We start from the raw sequence: 24,678 nt of genomic DNA, 5'->3' as shown, positions 1-24,678 counted from the left end.
TTTTTTTTAATATTGGGACACTTACCTGTCCTGGAGTCCAACGCCGTCCGCAGCAGAGGATGAGCAATCGCTCGTCACTCTGTTGCCCCCCCGCCATCCTCGGTGAGGGAACCAGGAAGTGAATCGCTCTGGCTTCGCTGCCCGGTTCCCTAAGACACATGCGCGAGTCACGCTACGCCTGCCGATTGGCTCCTGCTGTGTACTTGGAGCCGAGTGTTCCCAGAACACAACGGGGGGGGGGGACGGGAGGTGACGTCATGCCCGCAGTCTGCCCGAGACTGTGTGGCCGGAAGTGGGTGCAAATACCTGTCTTTAGACAGGTATCTGCACCCCCCTCCCCCTGAAAGGTGTCAAATGTGACACACCGGAGGGGGAGGGTTGCGATCAGAGGGAGTTGCACTTTAGGGTGGAGCTCCACTTTAAGTACTGATGGACAGGGGCGGCCCATCTATTAAGGGCACATGGGCACTGCCCCCTATCCATGCGTCCTACCCCTATGCAGGACACCGAACACATGAATTCTAATGGGGGCTTTAAAGCACCTAATTAGAGCCAGAGGCCCTAATAGGCTTCAAAAAGGGTGGACTCGGGTCGCAGAGAATTTGAACCTGAGACCACCCAGGTGTGTTACAATAGAGAATTAACATTCATTATTTGTAACACTGAACTTTCTCCCGGGCCAATCAGGAAGCAGGTCATGAGACCTGAAAAGACAGGCGATCCTATTGGATACCTAGGAGGGGGGTGGAAGCCGCCATCATTGTAGAAGAGGGCATAGGAGCCACTGCCAGCTTCCCGATGCCCGCCATCTGCCACCTTGATGGGGTAAGTGCTGGACCGACTGTCAGATAGTGAGCGGACATGCAGTGGGGTGGTTTTAGGGGGTGGCAAACAACCACACCCCCCAGGGTGGCCCCGCTCCTCCCAAAAAAAAACTAACAGCCGCCACTGCTGGTGGGCCTTCCCATTTGCTCTTAAGTTTGCATAAAAAACAAAATCTACTCCCTCTCCAGTTTTCCAGACAGAGAAAAGCTGTTAAATTTGAAATTCATCTCGCAGGACCCTACCTCTACTCCCTCAAGTTATCACTCTGGGGCCACCAAATGTCCAAGTCCCATAACCCCAGTGTGGAACAAGACAAGGTTCAAGCGTTCCAAGGACAACATGCCCCCTTGATCCTCTTCTGTTACTAAAACACTCATTAATCCTGCTTGACCCCTGTTTTAGGTCATGAGTTCATCTCTCCCTGCAAATGGTCTTTAACACTATCTTTTCCAGAATGGCCTTGGAACTTTACTGAAAAGTTAGGTGCTTGACCGTTTAACTTTTCCATTTGTCCCTGGGAAGGTTTTAAGTGTTGTGGTGGTTGCTCACTGGGCAATTGAGGCCTATACGGGTTTCCCCAGGTCCACCTAGTTTGTGATCACGGCATTTTTTGTATTTTGACAATCTTCAGACCTGTGGTCTCATCCCTTATTTTTGTACCTAGCCCTCCTCCACTGTGGCCCCTGTCCTCCCTTCAATACCCTTCCCCTCCTTTCCCATCCCTGAACATGTCCTTCCTTCCATCATTTCCATGTTTTTTTCCTCTCCCTCCCATCCCGACAAGAAGGGCATTTATTCTGTTTATTTGTGAGTTGCGATTTTTCTATATGCATATTGTTTTTAGAGCTTAACATTAGGAGTGCACTGCCACCGGGATGGTCTACTTGCACCCCTGCCTACCCTGTGGATATGGTTCCTCAATGACCACATGGTAAGATTCCATCCTCTTACTCTGGGGACGAGACACTAAGTTACTTTGTTGGCAATGAGGAGCTGGTTACCTCCTGCCTTTTTAAATCATTATTGGACTCTTGCATGTATTCTTCATTTCTTTGTTTCTAGTGCTAATCTTTATTTTTTTTCTAGACAATTTTCAGACGCCTCTATCCTGCTTTCTACCTCCCAGAATTCATTACCATTTGGTCCAAGCCTCTGGCTCGGATTTTGCAGAACCTATGGGTAAGTGACAGTAGATAAGATCGATGACATCCCCATTTGCTCAATGGCCTGTGATAATGTGCACACCCCCACTCTGCGTGTTAACAATAACCAGGGGCTAAATTCCCCGGTGAAAAGCTGCAAAGTTTTTCAATCTTACCCTTCTCAAAAAATAGATATTGTCCTCCTACAAGAAACACATTTCCCAAAGTTGTACAACCCCTCCTTCTTGCATGCAAAATACCCTATGTTTTTCCTGGCTGATGCGGATGATAAAACTAGGGGGGTGGCCATACTATTCTCTAAAAATTGCAAATTTACACCTTAGTTGGAACACAGAGACCCGGAGGGCAGATTTATATTAGTGAAGGGGTTCCCTGATGACCATTTACGGTATACTCCTAATATGCACCCAGTCAGGACCAAGAATGTTTTTTCCAGGCAATGCTGGAATTGGTTACATCTTTTTATCTACAACCCAACTCCCATCTGTAGTTAAATCTTATATTAGAGATACAGTTTGATCGGATCACTCCATGGTCATGCTCACGCTCCATAGAAGCTATAATCATCCGAGTCTATCCCACTGAGGAATCAATTAATCAAGAGTGATGGAATTAGAGAAAGCCATTAAAGAATATTTTCTTTTTAATAATGTGGAAGGGGTTTCGGCAGAGATCATCTGGGCAGCGCACAAAGTGACACTCAGGGGAAGCTCATTCAGCTTTCCACCCAGACAAAATGGGAGAGACTCGTTGATATTGAGAGACTTGAGAAGGAGTCCTTAACTTTGCGTACCCAGCATGAACAAGATCCTGCTAAGGTATCCATATCCCAGTTGGATGCGGCTCGCCTTTCTTTAAATCTTGCTCTTACGGCCAGAGCAGAAAAGAACATTTGATGGAGCGTTGCGAGATTTTATCACCAACATGAAAAAAATGGCCCTATGCTAGCCACCAGGCTATCCCCCCAGTTGTGAATGTATTCTTTGCTGAAAATTCGGGTATCTACACTGAATCCCCACCAGATAATGAGATATTTTCATGCATTTTATGAGAAATTATAAAGCGCTGGTATGGAGGGGGATCCATCCCATATGATTTTGTTTTAGATGATCTCCCAATCCCTGAATTCGAGAATCGTCACCGGGACAGATTAGAAACCCCCATCTTGGCTGAAGAAGTGCTGCAAGTCATCAAAAATCTGAAGCAGGGCTCTGCCTTCAGCCTGGATGACTTTTCTGTGCCTTATTATAAAACGTTTTCTGTACTTCTTGCTCCACACCCTGCTCAATTCTTTAACTCCAAAAGGAAGGGCGAGCCATTTAATAGACACCTAAATTCAGCCTACATATCTGTAATTCCCAAACCAAATAAAGCCCAGGGGAGGTGAGGAACTATAGACCTGTTTCTTTGACCAAGTTCCTAGCGAATTGTATAGCCTTTTTTTATTGGTCTTTATGTCCATTAGGACCAAGTTGGTTTTATTTCTGGTAGACAGGGCCCTGACCAGGTTAGGAGAGCAATTGATATTGTTCCCCTACTTCAATCAGGCTGGGACAAGGCCATCGCCAGGAAGGCTTGCTTAGAATCAAAGGCCTTATGAAGGTCGATTGATAGGTCTTCTGGCCATCTTTTTATGATCATGCATTGCTGGGGCTTTAAACAGAACTTCTTGGGGTTTTGGGAGCCCTTTACTTTTTTTCAGAAGCATGAGTGCGTCTTCAGGACTATCACTCGGAACCCATTAAGAATATGCTAGAGGAACCCGACAAGGATGTCCGCTTTCACCTCAATTTTTTTCAATAGTTATAGAAATACTGGCAATAGCAATATGTGCACATCCGGATATCAAAGGAGTTCATTGTGCATAAATGTACACTCTTTGCAGACAATCTGCTTTCTCTTTGTCACATCACTGATTACCTCTCTTCCTAACATTTGCAAACTGTTGGAAGACTTTGCAAGGGTCTCGTGTTTACATGTAACTCTCTCTAAATCTCAGGCTTTAAATGTTACTGTACTGTCCACTGTGGTGGTGTCAGGAACTTGGTAGGAGGCCAAGATGCTGGGAGGGCTCCCCTTGCGGCCAAGTGTAGCACACCCCTGAAGGTGGCACAGGAGGTGTGGTTGCCTGATTGCTGGAGCCGATTGCCAGGAATTTGCTCGGACAGGCAAAGTATACTGCAAGGCAGGCGTGCTCGGAAAGTCCAGGAGAGCAGACCGGATAGCTGAGTCGGGAGCCAGGCCAGGGGTCATTAATGGTAAGACAGTCCAAGATAAGTGTGGCCAAGGATCAGATGCAGGGAGCAAGCAGGAACAATTCAGGATACAAGCCAAGGGGTCAATCCAGGAGCAGGTCAAGGCAAGCCAAGTTGGTACACAGGAAATCAGATCAGCAGGATATACAAGTCACAGGAACACAGAGCTGACCGTAAACCAGCAATGCACCATTGTCAGCAGCGGTTTGAAATAGGCAGTGGTGTCACTATTACGCTGTGCCTGTTCACGACGCTGCATGCCCTTGTGTTTTGATTTGCACCAGTGTGCCTTTGCCTACGCCGGTTCATGATCCCTGCACTATTGCTCCTGGGGATGTGCCTATTTCCCTGATAGTGCCCCCCCAAGGGGCAGCCTCCGGTTGCCAAGTCGTGTCCATTTTTTGGTTCTCCTCTGCAGAATATGCTTTCTATTTAATTAAGAACTGAAAAAAAAACTGAATGTTCCTAACTCTTTGTCGACAGTCAAGAATGGACTCCACTTAAAATTTTGTTTTGTCTCCTACCAGGACCGGAGGTGGGGGTACTTCTTCTCTCCCTGGAAAAGGACTAGAAACAGCAGGTATAAGCAGAGAGACATGAAATACAGGATGAAGTTCAAAAGCCACTGGATTAATTTCATATCTTATTTCAAATGGACCAACAAACTTTGGTCCCAGTTTTCGGGATGGACATGACAGTTTGAGGTTTGCAGGGAGCAAGCAGGAACAAGTCAGGATACAAGCCAAGGGGTCAAGCCAGGAGATCAAGAAGAGCAGGTCAAGGCAAGCCAGGTTAGTATACAGGAAATTTGATCAGCAGGATATACAAGGCACAGGAACACAGAGGGAGCTGACGATAAACCAGCAATGCACCATTGTCAGTAGCAGGTTTAAATAGACAGTGGCGCAACTATCATGCTGTGCATGTGCCACGGCGCATGCACGCTCGCCTTTGCACAGCGATGCATGTCCCTACGCCGGTTTGTGATCCCTGCACTATTGCGTCTGGGGATGTGCCTATTTCCCTGATAGTTGGAGCAGTTGAAAAGTTTGTTCAAATTTGAATGTAGTGATTCGACCATCCGTTACTTAGGCATCAACCTTACCACTAGAACAGAACAATTGTACTCGGCCAACTATTCCCTTATATACCAAAAATTTGAATCTGGCCTTAGAAGTTGGGCACAGCACGAGATATCATGGTTAGGCATGATCAACTCAGTTAAGATGACTTTGCTTCCCTGACTCCTCTATCTCTTTTGCTCCCTCCCAATCCTCTAACGTCCCAGGGAGGTTTAGGTTTTCCTAATTTACTGTGGTACTATCAGGCTGCCCTCTAGGAAGCCCTATCCTGAGGTGATTAGCTTGCGGGCATGCTCCCGTGCCATACAATCGGTGTCCATAACCACTGATTGTATGACTCGGCCCCAACCCCGGAGGCTGCGTCATTGGATTTGATTGACAGCAGCGGGAGTCAAGGGCTGCGCTGCTATCATCCTATCCAATGAATTGCCTATGCAGGCAATTATTTTCTTTACATTCAGCTGTCAAAAGGGAACCCGCTGACAGTTGATGACTCATCGGATGTTAAGGATGTGGCAGCCACATGCTCCTTAACAACAATGACAGTTACTGTGGTAAGATTCCGTTTTATGAAAGAAGGCCTGTGTGGGAAAGCCAGCATAATTTTAGGAAGCCAGCAGAGAGTAGGGAAATCAGTGGCTTTGTCTGCGCCTTAGTGGCAGTGCGCCCTAGTCTGCTGCCTAGTTCGCCTAGTGGTATTGCCAGCCCTGGCTGTGCCATGATAACACAGGTACATAGACAAGTCCTCCCTGCTGAAAAAAACAGTCCCCAAACGCTATTCTACAACAATTTCCCACAATTTTACCGCAATTTGCTGTAAATTCGTTTTTGCATTATTTAAAAAAATTGCCAAAAAAACATAAAAAAGTCAACACACAATTTGGGGCAAGATCGTGGTAAAATCGCTACAAAATTGCAGTAAAATCGAGGCAAAAATTACATGCTTTTCTGCAGCTTCTCCATTGGAACCAAAAAAGCACAATTTGCAAGTAAAGAAATCCCTGATTCTTTCAAAAAATGCAGCAAAAAAAGCATAGATGTGAACTTGTCCCATAGGAAACCATGATAAAAGTACTGTAGTCTGCAAAAAGCACAAAAAACAACCCATAGGTGTGAATCCATTCTTAAAGGGTTTGTAAAGGAATTTTTTTAATAGCTTCCTTTACCTTAATGCAGTGCTGTTTTCATGTCCTCATGTTCGTTTTTACTCTCAAGTTGCTGTAATTCTTCTCTGATCTTCACACTTCCTGGTTTGTCTGTTTCCTGATGCCACAGTACTGGGAGCTTTCTCTCTGTGGTCACTAGTCAAGAAGGTGTGATTACTGTGTGCCCAAAACCCCTCAGCACCAATCAGTTTCGTTTTCTAAACCATCACTGCCCTGTATTGACTCTGTGGCTCTGTACAGCAGAGGCAGGAAACAACATGCAAAAAAGAAACTAGAAACTACAGGTACATTATATGTTTGATATTTATCTATTTTTAATCGTTTTTAAAAGGAATCAGTTAACTATTATGTCTCTATACCCTGTACACAGTCATTTCACTTCTAGATCAACTGTGGGTTTAGGATAGTGTAACTGAAAAGTTTTCTATTTGTGTTTCTTTTTTTATTATTTTATTGGTTGGACTAGTGTCTTTTTTCAACCTGACTAACTATCATATTTATCTGCGTATAACACACACTTTTCCCCCTGAAAATAGAGGACAAACAGTGTGTGCGTGTTATACGCTGACATTGTTTTTTACCAACGGGGGGAGGGGATCAGGCGGTCTGCCACAGGTGCCACACCTAGGGGGGCCGTCACCCTGGGACAGCACTGCCAGCATACTTTAAAGTTAAGAAAACATAACTGCCAGCCCCTTCTCATACACTGCTCCTCCTGTGTCATTGTATCCCTTATTAACACCATTGTTTTTGGCTGCTCTCCTCCTCCCCCAGAGTGTAGCTTTAGATTGGAGGAGGAGAGCGGTCACTTGACATAACATGAAACATCAGAGGAGAGCAGTAACTTGACCGGGTAACATTAAAGAACAGCGTTAATGAGGTATTTAGAAGCTTCAATTTACACTGACAATGACACAGGAGGAGAAGTGTATAAGAGAAGGACAGGTAGTTTTTTTTCTGTGTACTGTGCAGGGGGTCTCCTGGGAGTGCAGGGGGTCTGTGTACTGTTCAGGGGGTCTGTGTACTGTGCGAAGGACTGGCAGTATTTTTTTCTGTGTACTGTGCAGAGGGTCTCCTGTGAGTGCAGGGGGTCTGTGTACTGTGCAAGGAGTCTGTGTACTGTGCAGGGGTCTGCGTACTGTGTAGGGGTCTGTGTACTTTGCAGGTGTATGTGTACTGTGCAATGAGTCTGTGTACTGTGCAGGTGTCTGTGTACTGTGCAATGGGAACTACATTACTATATATCTACTACCACAATCCTATATTTTTGTCTTCCAATAGACAGGAAGCCATTAGTCCAAGGTATCTTGTACTTGTTTGGCTGACCTTATACTGATAGGAGTGACCACTTCAATCATTGGGAGTTCTTGCAGTCACATTGAGTATATCTAGCTTCTGCCCTTTGATGTTGGTGCCTTGTTATCTCAGTGTTTACCACCTGTTCTACTATGTAACAACTACAGTGCAGGCCAGCTCCATCCCTGCCAGGTCCCCCTCACGGTTCATTGTTGATCGATTCATGCAAGTGAGTACAAGCCTCCCATGCCTATTTTTGTACTTGCATGGTTGTTCAATTCCATGCAATAGGGTTATCAATGCAAAAATTGTAATATTGTACTAATGTTTAAATATGTTCACTCTATAGAGTATGTATGCTTTAGATGACAATCAGCCTATGAAGAGGGACCTAGGGATCTGAAAACATGTCAGGCGTCTTCTCCAACAGCTACGTGCAATAGCCCTTCATACCAGAGGGCACCTACATTTATGCCTGTACCTTTGTTCTGCAATTGATTTTACTTTTCTACTGTATAGATTATCAAATGTCTTTAATAAACAATACCTTTTAAATACTCACCTGGCCTGTTCTAAAAATTCTGAGGGGTTATGCTGTGCCTATGAGCACTAGGTTTGTTTTATCGTTTATCGGATTGGCCAGACCAGGCCATACACACACTGTCAATCTTTTATTTTCTAGTATATATCAAATATTAGGTTCAACACCCGCAAAATCCCCTCCAACTTGGGATTGACCGTTTGTGAACTTATACCGTTCTTATGGTAATACACATACATTGTACAATTTTCTTCTTATCATTGATTGCCTTTTACTATATAGAGCTTTTCAAGGGAAAAATCTCTGTTAATTGTATTTTTGTCTGTGAGCATTGTGGGCTTTGCATATCATCTTTTTAATCTTTTATTGTCTGATTGGTCATGTGTTTGCCACTACCTACCATCTCTTTCCACCATGGCTGAATACCTGGGGGAAGCATGGGACAGCCCGATGACCAAAACGGCCAAAGACTATGACACCGATGAATTAATTGAATCCGAGAATAAAGTTTGCCTTTTTAAATCTGACAAAGTACATTACAGAAAAAGGACTCACTTTTTTGTCACATTAAATCGTTTGAGGACTATCAAACGAATGACATTAATCCATTTGGACTTTGGGTTCAGATTTTTCCTACCTTTGAGAAAATTGAACCCAAATTCAAAGTCACATAGGAGAAAATACTCAAGCAATGCTTATCCGAACTAATAAATCTATTGACGTAAATTATCTATTTACGGTGTTGTGATAGCGCGGTTTTTTGGTGTATATAATAAATCTATTGATTCATGAGTATCGCAGGAAAATCACAGAGCTTGATATAAAAATTGATACCCTAAATCTCCAACTCATCAAATTTAAAACATATGCCCTCCATGATGAGCTGGAAACCCAATTAAGAGAAAGATTTGAGAAATTTAACAAGGATATTTTAATTAAAAAGAACAAGAAATTCTTCAGGGTTAAAAAGGTTTTTCAGGAGGAGCGGGCCTGCAGGTGGACTGATGGGTATCGAACATCCAATCCTAAATCCAATTCCTTAATGGGTTAATACCCGAGGAAAGACATCTAAAAATACTAGCATTCCAAAAGCTTCACATCCTGCCCCAGCCCCAATAAATGGATGTAGCCGACAGAAGCGTGACTGTCCGACCAATATCTCGAATGATGACACCAATACTGACAATTTCTCAACTTCACACACTAGAGAACATTCTAAAACTTCACAAAAGACGAAAACTCTTTGCACTTAAAATAGAGCACCATACCAATCTAACACCCCTAGATCTAATTCACTTCCAGAAACGTCGCAACAAAGCGATTTTTTAGATCGCATGCAAGCACAAAACAAAAGGCACCAAGAAAGCATAAACAGCCACTCCCACAAACCCAAAAAGAGTTACCCACCACCTCACAATCACTAAATATCATTAATCTTTCTGATCACATTTTAACCACCAGTGAGATCCTAGTTTTGGAAAAGGGTCTCACCTTTTGTCTGGTAACACACATCAACAAAATTGAAGTTATCAAAGATGTTCATGTGTTTATTCGTAATCTTTTGTTGAAAAGTCTTTATACCAAGACACATTTGACCGATGGCTCCTCGTATACTGCCACTGAACTCACAGCTTTAAAAAATCTCACTGACCTATTGCAAGAAAATGAGCCAATTGATCTTAAAGATTCTATAGATCTTGACAGCCTATTGGCCAAGATAGATGGAGTTACTGTAACACCTCTATCACCACAACTTAAGAACATCTCTTTGAAAGAAAGTCAAGTCTTTGTCCTGCACCCAGCTCTAATCCCAATGCTGTAACATTTATAAAGTTAGTTTCAAGGGACATACCGTACATGATCCAAAATATTCGCCCCATGGACATAACAATCTGACATACAATGAACAGATAGCATTGCAATCACTAAATGAAAATTCTGCCATAACTATCAAACCGGCCGACAAAGGCGGTAACATTGTTATCCAGAACAATAGAGATTATGTCAGGATGTGCCATGATATTTTAGATAACCCACAATGGTATAAGCGGATACCAAGATCTGTGATCAATGGTTATGTACATGAATTTCATGCACTGGTGGACTAGGCTTACAAACAGAATGTCATTGACAAAAATACTTGGAAATATGTGCACACACCCTTCCCAGTTGAAGCGACTTTTTATGCGCTTCCCAAAGTGCACAAGAATGTTAAAAGAAAACAGGGAGACCTATTGTATCTGGGAGGGGCAGTCTTACAGACAACCTCAGCAGATACATAGACAGGTTACTCCAACCACTAGGTTGGAGGCATTACCCTCTTATACCAAAGACACAATACATCTTCTCCAAATCTTGGATGCACTCCACGTCGATGGTGACACACATTTGGTCGCCATCGACGTGGAGGCCCTTTACAGTTCCATTCCACACGACATCGCTCTCTCAGCAATTCAACATGTTTTATCAAGGTCAGGGAGATATACTTATTTGCTTGTTGAGTTCATAGTGGCAGCCTTGGAGTTTATTTTGAAGCATAACTTTTTTCATTTGACAATTCCCACTACTTCCAGGTACATGGCGTCGCCATTGGGAACATGCTGCGCACCGGCATACGTCAATCTGTACCTGGGGGAGTGGAAAAGACTATTGTTTACGGATACTGTTGCATGTAGCTATACCAGGCATACCAAAGCCTGGTATCGCTACATAGACAATGTCATCATGATAAGGGACGGCCCTATCGCATACTTGTCTGAGTTTTTGGACTACATTAATTCTAACAATACATTTAATCTCCAATTTACAATGATTTATGACACATCCACTATTTCCTTTCTGGATTTAACCATCACCAAAACTGTTGATGGTTCTTTCCAGAGTGAATTATTTAGAAAACCCACGGCAGGTAACACCATTCTGGAAGCATCCAGCTTCCATCCAGAAGCCTTACTGGCCTCCATCCCTTTTGGTCAATACATTAGGGCCAGACAACATTGTTCCAGCGATGCTCTCTTTGACAAAGAAGCTGGCATACTCCGTCAGAGACTACGGGCCAGAGGCTACTCAAATGGTATCCTCAAAAAAGCATATAAGAGGGCCAGGAACAAGTGTAGAAGGGATCTCCTCTTTTTAAAAAAAAAAACAATTGGAAAATCCTCTCCTACACGTGTGATTACTAGATATTGCCAACAACACCGACAAATCAGAAATATACTACAGAAATATTGGCATCTATTAAGTATGGACACTACCCTAGTACCATATGCATCTACACAACCTCTTATCACATACTGACGAGCATCGTCTTTACGAGATAAACTTGTGTACAGTGAATTTCAAACCAACAGACGTGACCGCAATAGACTGACTGGCACCTTCATATGTAGCAATTGCAACTATTGCCAATATATGGACACCACTAAAGTGGTTGTCTTGCCGAATGGCAAACAATTCAGATCTAGCCATTTCGTGAATTGCAGCACATTGGGCATAGTTTATTTGATGCAATGCGAATGTGGGTGTTTTTATATTGGCTAAACCAAACTAGCCTTTTGGCAACGAATCTATCGTCACATTGTTAGCATTAATAAAAAGGACCCCGATCTCCCTATTGGTTGACATTGCCTACAGTACACCCTGATAGTACTCCCAGGGTGTGCTTTTTGGCTTTGGACCATATTTCCTCCAGTCCCATAGGTGGTGACTTCAATAAAGCACAGAGTGAATTGAGGTGGATTTTTCACCTCACTGCCACTGCACCTCCTGGCCTCAACGAGTCAGGGGTCTGTAAATTGGACCTCTAATCTATTATCCTTACTCCATGGGTGCATTTATCCATGTTCTATTATTGTGGCAAACATAGTTGTATATAGAATCACACAGGGCACTTCTTTTATGTATGCAATTTCTCCCTCATTTCTTTCTTTCTTTTGTCTTTAACGATTTTTGTTCGCCTTATTGATTGTATATGAAAATTATTCTGTTTGTTCCTAGATTCCTTCAGAAATTGACTGGCGATGCAATGTCCTGTATGGTCCTCATGCCTGAGTTGATCACCTTTGACCCCTGAGTGTCACCATCTCTCCCTTCAGTTTTGACATACCTGTTTGTCACATATATATACATATTTTTCTTTTTTCCAGTTCTCTTTTTCACCACACGGGGCGGGGCTGGTTGCCATGTGTGTACTGCACGGCACACGTGAGACCTCGGATTCCCTGCCTCACCAGCGGGGAATACAGTGTCTCATTGCCCAATAGGAGTTTTGCCTATGGCTTTGCTCCTTCCTATTTGCGTCCCAGTCTGGGGCGCAGTGGGATGGGCTTCACGTGCGCCGATGGTGGGTAAACGCGGGACGCCGCCCCATCCCCTTTTTGGGTGCCACACACCGTCCCATCAGGGAACTTTGAGGCAGATAGTTGCAGCCAATGTGGCACAATGGTCTGCCTTATCGGTCACAGCTGAGCATGGCTGCTTCTAAGCTTTTTCTCAGCTGGCCTAATTAGCCTCACAGGCTATTTGAACTTCCTGCTACCACCAGAAATCACACCGCTGGTGTCTTGCTGACAGGACCAACAGACTTGTGATCACTCCCTTAAATGATAGGTTGATTTAATCATTTTATTGTAGCACTCAGCTTTTTGAACTACATTACTATATTTCTACTACCACAATCATTTTGTCTTCCAACAGACAGGAAGCCATTAGTTCAAGGTATCTTGTACTTTTTTGGCTGACCTTATACTGATAGGAGTGACCACTCCAATCAGTGGGAGTTCTCGCAGTAACATTGAGCATATGCAGCTCCTGCCCTTTGATGTTGGTGCCTTGTTATTTCAGTGTTTACCACCTGTTCCACAGTGTAACAACTGTAGTGCAGGCCAGCTCCATCCCTGCCAGGTCCCCCTCATGGTTCATTGTTGATGGATTCATGCAAGTGAGTACAAGCCTCCCATGTCTATTTTTGTACTCACATGGATGTTCAATTCCATGCAATTGGTTTATCAATGCGAAAATGGTAATATTGTACTAATGATTAAATATGTTCACTTTATAGAGTATGTATGCTTTAGATGACATTCAGCGTATGAAGAAGGACCTAGGGGTGATTTTAATTTTCTACTATTATAGATTATCAAATGTCTTTAATAAACAATACCTTTTAAATACTCACCTGGTCTGTTCTAAAAATCCTGAGGGGTTATGCCGTGCCTATGAGCACTAAGTTTGTTTTTTAGATTGGAGGAGGAGAGCGGCCATGTGACATCCATGAAACATCAGAGGAGAGCAGTAACGTGACCGGGTAACATGTTGGGCCAATAGATTCAGCAAATTTGGAAACTGTGCCCCCCTCCACACACACGCAAACACACTGTTCTAATGATAATGCAAAAGTAAGCTCAGTAACTTTACTTTAAATACTTTATATTCTATTACATTTATTAATTGTTTTTTTACCAAATATTTTGCAGCACCTACAGTAAATACTAAGTACTAAAAGAATCCTGCAGATTCAGGTAATTACAGAAGACAGGAGGGTCCGGAGAGAATAAATTCAACCTCCCGTTCAGAAAGGCTTCTTCACAGTAAGAGCTGTGGAAATTAGGAATAGACTCTCTCAAAAACTAGTTCTAGACATCTCAGTTGATTATTTAAAAAAAGAGTTGGATGCATTATTAAATACACAAAGTATAACTGTATTTTAACATTTGTTTTAAATAACATGAGAGAAATTGTTTCTTCTGGAGCAAATTGGATCATGTTCCTTAGCGTTTTTTTTTTTTGCCTTCCTCTGGATCAACTACAGGTATAGATTTGTGTATATGGAGGTTTTCTATTTTTTTTTTTTTTTATTGGTCGTCCAAGATGGAATTGTGTCTTTTTTAAACCTGACTGACCTTGGAACTATAAAGTAGCACAAATGTATATGGCACACAGACACAAGTTCATAATACACTTTACCTACAAATATAACTGTAGCCTTCAACATCGAGTATTTAGTTAATTCCACTGTTATTTAAGGTCAGTAATTTCATTTGATTCTTCTCAGAAATGTAATGTAATGTTGTTCTTACGCATATATATGCAAAACAGCAAATAGGAAGATACTTTCCAAAAGAACACAGCGTCTTAAACATTAATAAGTTTTCCATTTGTGAAGTCAAAGCATGTTTTTTCTCCTTTTATTATAATAGGCTTTCATTCTTTTTATGATTTTGCCTTTCAAAGTTCCTTTTGTATCTGACAGTCGATATTGTTCTTCCATTCTGTAGAAGACAGCAATAGAGGGGGGAAAAAAGCCATTGTGTAGCGTCTTGTCTGTGGAACATGATTTTTATAATTAATATATGCAACTGCGCAAAGAAAGGTACGTTGTAATGAAGTGCAATTAAGAGGTATTTGTTCCCATCCCAATGACTATAATTTCCTTTGCTGTTTAGAAGTCAGACATCATCATTACATATCTGCTCCACTTTTGCTGTCTGATTTTATTTATTTCCAATTCAAAAACAAACATGAATTCAGCTAAGCTGATCCTCAGGTAACATTATTTTTAATTATGGCTCTTGAGGATCATTGGAAATGAACAATCGCTGTAGCTGTTCAATCAAAAGCACAACGCTTAATTTATTAATTTATTTCACAATGGACTTCACGAAAAATGAAATCTAGTTTTAGACATGAACAAAAGAGTGTAGAGTTAATTTCTTTTATCCTATGTGAAAACTTTGATTATTACCTAAAACGGTCTACTCTCCCTGGGGCCAATGTGTACAAATACCCATGATAGTTTTCCAAAGGATGCTTTCCTAGCAGCTTTACGCTCAGTCAGCTACAGTTTTTAGGAACATTTTTACTTTGTTTCCAAAAAGAAATGAAGAACCCATTGTAAAAATAAATCATAAGAAAAGAAAAACCCTAAATTCACAATGTGAGAAATAAAAATGTTAAAAAAAGTTATGAGTATTGCTCAGTTTTTTATTTGCATACATTTTTTTTTAACCTGCAATTTTTATAGAAAAAAAGAGGTTTACATGTGGCAAAGTAATTTTACATATAAGGCAGTAAGAGTCTAAGGCCGCGTACAGACGATCAGTCCATCCGATGAAAACAGACTGATGGACCGTTTTCATCGGTCCAAACCGATCGTGTGTGGGCCCCATCGTTTAGTTAACCTTTGGTCAAAAAAATAGGAACTTGCTTTAAAATTTAACAGATGGATGCCTAACCGATAGGTCAAAACTGATCGTTAGTACGCACGACCATCGGCTAAAAATCCACGCATGCTCAGACTAAATGAGGGGACGGAGCACTCGTTCTTTTAAAACTCGCATTCGTTTTTGAGATGGCACATTCTACATTTTGAAAATTAGTGCCTCGTTTATTGCAGCGCATTTTTTTCTTCGTTCTATTGCTAGAATAACCCTGTTGTTTTGCTGATGGTATTAAGACTGAGTTCTCCAATACTGACTTCTTTTTTGCTTGTGATTTTTTTGTACTCCACATATTTTTTTGGAGAATTTTTTTGTTTTTTTTCTCAAGTTATCACAACAATGTTTTTTTGTTTTTGTTGATATTTTTTTTCTCAAGTTATCATAACAATGTTCCCCCCCCCCTCAAGGAGGTTGTGTCCTTTGTTAATTACACATTGTATTTCGGAAATGTTTGATGGCTATTTACCAGAAACACACAATAGACAAGTATTTAACTTAAATTAAATCTCCATTTATTTTGGATAATAAAAAAAATCAACATGAAAGGCAACAATTGCCCAATCAACCAAATATATGCCGACTTTGGACACCAAAGACACATTCTACCATGATCAACACCAAAATCAACAACATCAGGAGTCCCTCTAAATCCCAGAAATCAGAAGCAGCAGCAGATGTCATACGTGACCCCAAGCTGTGGTACTACAACAACCTCAGTTTTGGGCCAAATCAGCTTGAAGCCAGGGAATCACTTTCTGGTCTTCCTTACAGCCTTCCTTCCACGGCTCCCTACAGCGTTCCTTCCACGGCTCCCTCCACGGCCACTTGCAGGTGGTGACAATGTGGCAGCAGGAGGAGGAGCCTGGGCCGGGTCCCACAATTCTGTGGTCTCAGTTAGCAGGCCCCTTCTTCCCCACCGTATCACAGATGCCATCAGGTCTTGGGCCAGGCCCTTTTGCCCCTTCCCCAAATCTTGCAGCTCCTGTGCAAGATAGGAGCTGTATCTCTCAACTGGGTTAAGGGGGGTCCGCATGATCTCCGATGACTCCCTGATGACCCGCAGGGATGCCTCCTCCAGCTGGGTCATGCGCCTCTTTTTTCTAGGTGGGCGCATCTGGAGGGGAGGCACCTGTGATACAGTGCTGCCGCTGGGCCTAGGCACCTGCTGACTGTCACTCGGCCCAGCCTCCTCCTGGCTGCCACTCACCCCTTCCTCCTCCTGGCCGACACCTTCTGGAGCTGCCGCCTCCTCCTGGCTGATCTCTTCCTGTGTAGAAAAAAGGGACATGGTTTTATTTTTTGCAAAATCAATCACACACATTTTCAAGCTCTTGACTGTTTTTTTTTCTTTTTCTTGAAAATTGAACAGACTCTCATTCTGACCCCTGCAGTTGGCATCCATGACACAATTCTTTCTGCCCACGACTTTTGTTTGTGTTTACAAGCTTTCATTTGGGTTCAAAAATAATCTTGTTAAACCAGCAATAATTTTCAGCCAACAAATATGTTGTAAACTACTATACCTCACTGAAGATGAGTAGATCTGCCTCATCTATGTCAGCCAGCTCCTCAGCACACTTTGCAGGGGTGGGGGGAACCGTGGAAAGCACCCTGGAGGGAATGCTGGAAGGAAGGTTGGAAGGAAGACTTGAAAGTGTTTCCCGGGCCTCAATTTGATCATTCAGAAAACTGAGGTATTTATAGTACCACAGCTTGGGCTCCTATCCTTCACCTGCTGCTGCTCCTGACCTCAGACCAGCATGCACTTGTTTATACTGCTTTTTATAAGTATTCCTCATGTTATTGATTTTGGTGCTGATCATGATGGAAGTGATCTCTGGTATCCATGTCCACATATACTTGGCAAATTGGGCAATTGTCTGGCATTTTAGTTATGGTAATTGGGGCTTCTGATGTCCCATAGGCATCTGAGCTCCCTGTACTTGTCAATGAACCTCATCAGAATGTCATGATTGTTTAACTTCTGCATGTTCAATATATTTCTAGAAGAGAAAACCAAAAACATATAAACACTAGGTCAGCTTTTACATTGGCATAATTTTAGCCCAGTCTTTTGACCTTCAAACACAGTGTCCCCTGCTGCCACTAAAATGCTGCCCAGCTCTGCCCCATTGTTGTGTAAAATGATGATTTAACTGCAGACCCTGTGTTTACATTTAACAGGCCTTACATTGAAAAAAAGGTTTCTAAGAGTGGGACAGCAGCTAAAAGTAATTTTTGACCTCAAATTCATCTCTCATTGGCCTGTTGAAGCCTGAAAGCCTGCATGGTTCGCCCCAAACCCATGATAATGATAAACCTTAACTTCATTTTCTACATGCCACTGCTCCAGGCTATATTTGGCCCTACACTACAGTCATGGGCTTTGGATTTCACAAAGGGTTTTTCTATTTTCACTTAAGTTCAAGTAAAAATGTATGAAAATGGGGGCATGTCCTGGAACAGTATGCATTAAGGTGAAAAAACATACAAAAAAGGGGGGAAGGTTGGGACTTTAGATGAGATGCGTTTTTAGCAGTATGCAATTAAATATATATATATGGAATATAAAAAATGTTTCCATATTAGCCAGGCTCAAAGTTGCCAACCAAAAAAGCACTAAACCAAATTAATCTGTCTAAATGTATGTAAATAAAAACAGAGGTTTAGTTGCATGTATCTGCAGATACCTGGGAAGCTGCAGACCAACGACAAGGCACTCTGTATGCTGCAGTCCTACCTATGAATTTCAAGGTCTCCTGAAAAGGAGCACAGGTGTGCTAATCAATAGATAGGGGGCAGGTGATAACCTAAACCTGCCCCTACCTAAAGTTGACCTAGCAAAAGAGAGCACTGGAAAAAAAAAAAAAGTAGGAGTGGAACAAAAAAAGAAAAACAGCATTTATTTCAAGGGTGGTATGTTGGGGTTTTAATTTCTTAATTTTCATTTTTTATTGTTCATCCGGCCTTTTTTACGTTTGTGGTGCTCAAAATTGAGCCTTCACTTGTTACAGACTACATATTTTTGGAGCTTCCTTTTGCTACAACTGCATCATTTAAAAAAGAAAGCAAGAATGGTATGCACCTAAATAATTTCTCAATATATCATTCACATCATGCATTAAAAAGGGGATCAACTCCAGAGATACAAAAATAATTCTTCCGCTCTACAAGACTCTGGTCTGGCCGCACCTAGAGTATGCTGTCCAGTTCTGGGCACCAGTCCTCAGGAAGGATGTACTGGAAATGGAGCAAGTACAAAGAAGGGCAACAAAGCTAATAAAGGGTCTGGAGGATGTTAGTTATGAAGAAAGGTTGCGAGCACTGAACTTATTCTCTCTGGAGAAGAGATGCTTGAAAGGGGATATGATTTTAATTTACAAATAGCGTACTTGTAACCCCACAATAGTTTAACAAGACATGTGGCCACTCAATAAAATGAGAAGAAAAGAGGTTTAACCTTAAACTACATATAGGATTCTTTACTGTAAGAGCAGCAAGGATGTGGAATTCCCAGGTGGTGGTATCAGCGGGGAGCTTCAATAGTTTCAAAAAACTATTAGCTAAGCACCTGAAAAAACACAATATACAGGGATATACAATGTAATACTGACATATAATCACACACATAGGTTGGACTTGATGGACTTTTTTCAACCTCACCTACTATGTATCTATGTAAATATGTAGCATTCACCACATCCTCATAGAGTAAATAAAAGTTAGGCATATACCAATTAGGCCTGCTACCCCTACTTAAAACTGTCCTGCTACTGGCCAATAGTACACAATATCTTATTTCTTGTAGTGAAGCCCCAGCCCATGCTCCTTGTCTCTAGGTAATTCAGGCCTAGCCTTGTTCATTAAAATTGTATTGCTGCTAGCTAAATTTAAACTGCTATATTATCTGTAGTCGCTTAATTGTTGTAGTAAAACCCCTGCCTATGTGCCTTTTCTCTAGTAAATTTGCGTCTAGCCTCACTCGTTAAAATTGTTATGCCACTAGACAATTTTACACTGCCGTGTTATCTACAGTTACCTAATTCCTGTGGTAAAACACCTGCCTGTACTCTTGTCTTCAGTACATTTGGCCTTTTACTCCTCAATAAAAATGTCATACTGCTGGTCAATTTTAAACTGTTGTATTATCTGCAATTCTTAATGGGAGAGCTTGATAGAAATTGAATAGTAAAAGAAAGTTTTGCATCAGTGAGAACAAAAACAGCCAGAATGAACTGCTGGCCAATTTATATTTGCCAGTCAATATGGGTGTATTACTGTGTCAGGAAAAAAACATGTCACTGCTAAAGCTACCTGAAAATAAATAGGTTGGGGTGCAACTGCATTTTGTAAGCCAAGCTCATTGTAAAAGAAAAAAATAAATCCCACAGCCAAATTTGTGTTGCCAGTGTATACTGTCACTGAGGCTGTCAATGAAAATTGCACAGTTCTGTTACATCCTGTACAGCTTTAAGACATCCTTCAAGCATATTATTTAAAGGGGTTGTAAAGGTAAATGTTTTTTCACCTTAAGGCATCCCATCCGACTGTACTGGCCCCCCGAACCCCCGTTTTACTTATCTGACCCCTCGAAAGTCCAGCGCGCGTCCACGTGATCCTCTTCGGTTTTCCAGCCTGGCCGTTGATTGGCTAGGCTGGACGGATTGATAGCAGCGCAGCCATTGACTGGCGCTTCTGTCAATCACAGCGGATGACGCGGCTCGCCGGGTGTGGGGCTGAGTGATACAGTCGCTGCTGTATCACGGGAGCACGGGAGGAAAAGCTTTCCACCATGCGAGCTCGCTCGCATGAAGGTGGAAAGCTTTTGCGAGGAGGAGCCGAGACAGCCACCGAGGGACCCCTAAAAGTTTGCCTTTAGTGACCCTTTTATTTAAAGAATTGTTTTATTTCAATGTTGCCCTCAAAACTACAAAACCCCCTTTCTCTCTGTAAGGTATTTTTTACCTCTATATCGCTATTCTTTCTCCTATCTAAATGTACTACTGTGCCTCGTCAGAGGAGTATATTGTATATTATATATTTATACTTGTTTTTTGCATTGGTATATGCATTGGTATATGCAAAACAATAGCAAGATGGAAAAAGTTTCACCTCACAATAGACTTTAATGGTATTCAACTCTAATGCCGCGTACACATGATAATTTTTCAGGATTAAAAAAAAACAACGCTTTTAAAAAATGTCATTTAAAATGATGGTGTGTGGGCTTCACATAATTTTTCGGGTTCTGAAAAACGACAATTTTTTTTTCCGAACATGCTGCATTTTTAAAAGACGTTTTAAATTATGTCGTTTTTCGGGTTGTAAAAAATGATCGCGTGTGGGCTAAAACGACGTTAAAAACCTGCGCATGCTCAGAAGCAAGTTATGAGACGGGAGCGCTCGTTCTGGTAAAACTACCATTCGTAATGTAGTAAGCACATTCATCACGCTGTAACAGACAGAAAAGCGCGAATTGTCTTTTACTAACAGGAATTTAGCTAAAGCAGCCCCAAGGGTGGCGTCATCCGCTTGGAACTTCCCCTTTATAGTGCCATTGTACGTGTTGTACATCACCGCGCTTTGCTAGAGCATTTTTTTTAAACGATAGTGTGTGGGCAACGTAGTTTTAATGATGAGGTTGGAAAAAAACAACGTTTTTTTCTACATGCCGAAAAACATCTTTTTTTTTCATGCCGAAAAATGATCGTGTGTACGCGGCATTAGTTCATGTTCACTAAACATTGAAAAGATTTTCAGAACTCTTGGCAAATAAAACCCAGATATATTTATCTATCACTGTTCACTACTCCAAGCTGCTGCAGACAAGAAGGTATGCACAAAACATCCTATGAAATTTTTAATTTTAGCATTACTATACACACTCCCCAATGAAAAATGAAACAACCCAAATATTTCATGAAAGTTCTGTTTCTACCAAGCCACACCATAGTTACCTAATACATTCCCCTTTACTTATATCTTTCTGGTGCAGATGGTTCAACCGCCATTTGAAATATGAAGAAAAATGTACTAATCTGCCATTTTTCCTAGTGGCAAATGACATACATGCATTTAAACAATGATGACATTGGGGGTTATTTACTAAAGGCAAATCCACGTTGAACTACAAGTGCAAACTACAAGTGCAAAGTGCACTTGAAAGTGCAGTCGCTGTAGATCCCACGGGGACATGCAAGAAAAATAAAAAAACAGCATTTTAGCTTGCACATGATTGGATAATAAAATCAGCAGAGCTTCCCCTCATTTCAGATCTTCCCCTCAGATTTACAGCAACTGCACTTCCAAGTGCACTTTCAGTGCAATTTCAAGTGCACTTTGCACTTGAAGTTTGCACTTGTAGTGCAATGTGTATTTGGCTTTCGTAAATAACCCCCAGTGTCACAAGTGTAGTAGAACTAAGATCTAAGTGCACTGTATAGTGACCAGTCAGAAATCATCTTTTAGCAATCTGACATGACCCAACTACTGTAACATCTTACTAGTTGCTATAGGCTACTGTATTTTGGTCTTCAGTGTTGCAACTTTACTTTAAAATGCCATTAGAGTTTAGCTGAAAGTTCCATGTGTCAGTCCTGTAACCTTAGTCAAGGGATCTCTAGGATACGTAGGATATACCGCTGTACTTCTCCTTTTTACTGAGATTTGCATGTACATGCTGCTCTCCTGTAATTTGTATCAGTGCAATTAAAAGCAGCAAGAAATCTATTGTGCTGCATTCTAACTGAAAGTTATATGGACAGCCTGCTACAACTAAATTCCAAAGATTTGTTCTTTCCCAGCTGGAGCTCACTTCTGCTAGCTTAAAACTTAAAACTCACCTGCTTGTAGACTATTTTAAGGTCTGATCTTAAGATTCGTAAAGTTGCAACATTTTTGTTCGGATTTGAGTACCGTCTGGTCAAATTTCCGTATTGTCAAGAAGGTAGGAGTATAATTGCAGACTCCAGATATACTTCTTTCTAAATCAGTTTGGGAAGAGATTCCTGCTGTGCTGAAAAGTAAGAGGCTTGCCCTAGCTACTTGTTCTACAAAGTCATTTATCTGGTAGACGTTTCCTGATAGTACTGGGAGGAACAGGCTGTACAGTTATACATCCAGACTGACATATTGTTTAAGGGATAAAGTTCTTCTCTTCCTAATGTGACAATGAGACTCAACATCTAATAGAGAGAGAGAATCCTGCTGGGATAATCTAGTAACCCCTATCATTTCTAGCCTACAGATATTGTAGTTCTTAAGTTCTTCATTTACTGTTTCATGACAAGTTGAAGCTGTCTCTGTAAGTATGGGAGGAGAAATATGTTAACATTCAATTTGTTCAATGTTTTATTCTGAATGCCTGAAACAAAGCCTTGGTACTCACAGCAGTATTTATTGGCCAGTGGGTATAAGTGTATGAAACCAAGTTCTTGCTTAGAAGTTTCCAATTTACACCTGCCCATTATACACCATTGTCAGTCAAAGACAAATTTAATTTGTATTTATTTATAAGGTGTTTTTCTTTTTTTTAAACACCCGCATTTTTATTTGGAAGCATGTGTAACGGAACAGAACTTTAACTTACCTAAAGCCCCTGGAATAGGTTGCAGGGCAATTAAGCCCTTCCCAACCAGCCATTGAAGTCTTACTGCGGCATGTTGGCCCCCCCGGGCGAAACGTTACCTTACATTGCTTCGCCTTTTGACCACTAGGGGGTGCGCGTGCCTGCGGCTAGCCACCGGAGCCAAAGCGAGTGCTCTCCTCACTGTGTCATGTAAATAGGGAGAAGGTTCTGCCTAAGCAAACTTCTACCATATGAGAAGAAGCAAGAGGCTCAAAGAGGAAGATGAAACCCTTTACAAGCAGCAACCATCTGCACAATGGAGAACCTCTCTCTTCACATGGGAAGCCTGCACAGGGACTGCTGTGACATGTAGTCCAACAAGAAATTGGAGTTCTGGAGGACACTATCTGTAATGAAATCACACCTCTGCAGGTATGCTTGGGCAGCCACACTACTATAGTTAGAGTTAGGGGAAAGACGTTGTTTGTATTGAACGATTATGCCACACTTGTTCAGTAAAGTTACATTACCGTTAAAGTGGTTGTAAACTCACTTAAAAAAAAACACCACCTGCAAGACAAAGGCATAATGAGCTAGTATGCATACTAGCTCATTATGTAATACTCACCTCAGATTGAATTCCCTGCAGCCGTCTTCGTACACCGCTCGGGCGGTCGACATCTCTCCTGGGGGTTACTTCCGGGTATCGTGGCTCCGGCGCTGTGAGGCTACACTCCTTAATGTAGGCTTACCTGTAGGTGAAAGTGGCTGTAAAGAGTTTACAACCACTTTAAAAGCCTGGTCTGAAGTTAATCAAAGGGGCGCATGTTGGTTCTGATGTATCTAAAGAACCAGGGTCTGTAAATGCACTACGGGGTATGAAGTAAAACCACTACAAAGGGATAACTTAGCAAGGAATGAAAAAATAATGTATTTGCTAAGGGAAACCAAGCACCTGGTCAAGACACAAGCAACAAGTTGTTAGGTATAGTACCTGGTAAGGTGACAGGTCCTCTGGAAGCTAGGGGTATCTGTCTGGCTCCCTTCCTAGCGGTTGGTTTCCAATAGCAACCAGAGCCCAACCCATGTTAGGAGATCAGTGGCCTGGTCATAAATTATGGGAAGGAAGCAGTTAATATAAGCATGCATGAGGTCCACACTATGTGGGACCCCATTCTGTTACTGGGAGTTAGGTACGCTGGACTGGTGGAGGGGATGCAAGCTCAACATACATTAGTTACATACATTAGTTACAGTGTGTAATGACATGGGATAAGACTTTTTTCAGAGGATCTTTGTACATTTGCTGCTGTACTTGGTGACATGGTTGGCTTAGTGCTGTTCCCAGCAGCTTTTTCTTTATTGCAACACTGCAGTGGTTTAAAACTCAGAAGTATGAGGTGACTACAGTACGTAGGATGTTGTTTCAAGAAGTAGGATATCATTGGAATATATGTACTGTATAAGCTTCCATGTATGGGCTTTATTACAAACGGCAACGGGAAGTAACTAAAAAGTGTTGGACTCAAATCTATTTAAGTTTTTTTTCCTTAATTTTTTAGACAT

This window comes from Rana temporaria, chromosome 11 (assembly GCF_905171775.1).
Source record: "Rana temporaria chromosome 11, aRanTem1.1, whole genome shotgun sequence".
Classification (NCBI taxonomy): domain Eukaryota; kingdom Metazoa; phylum Chordata; class Amphibia; order Anura; family Ranidae; genus Rana; species Rana temporaria.
This window is presented reverse-complemented; position numbering follows the sequence as displayed.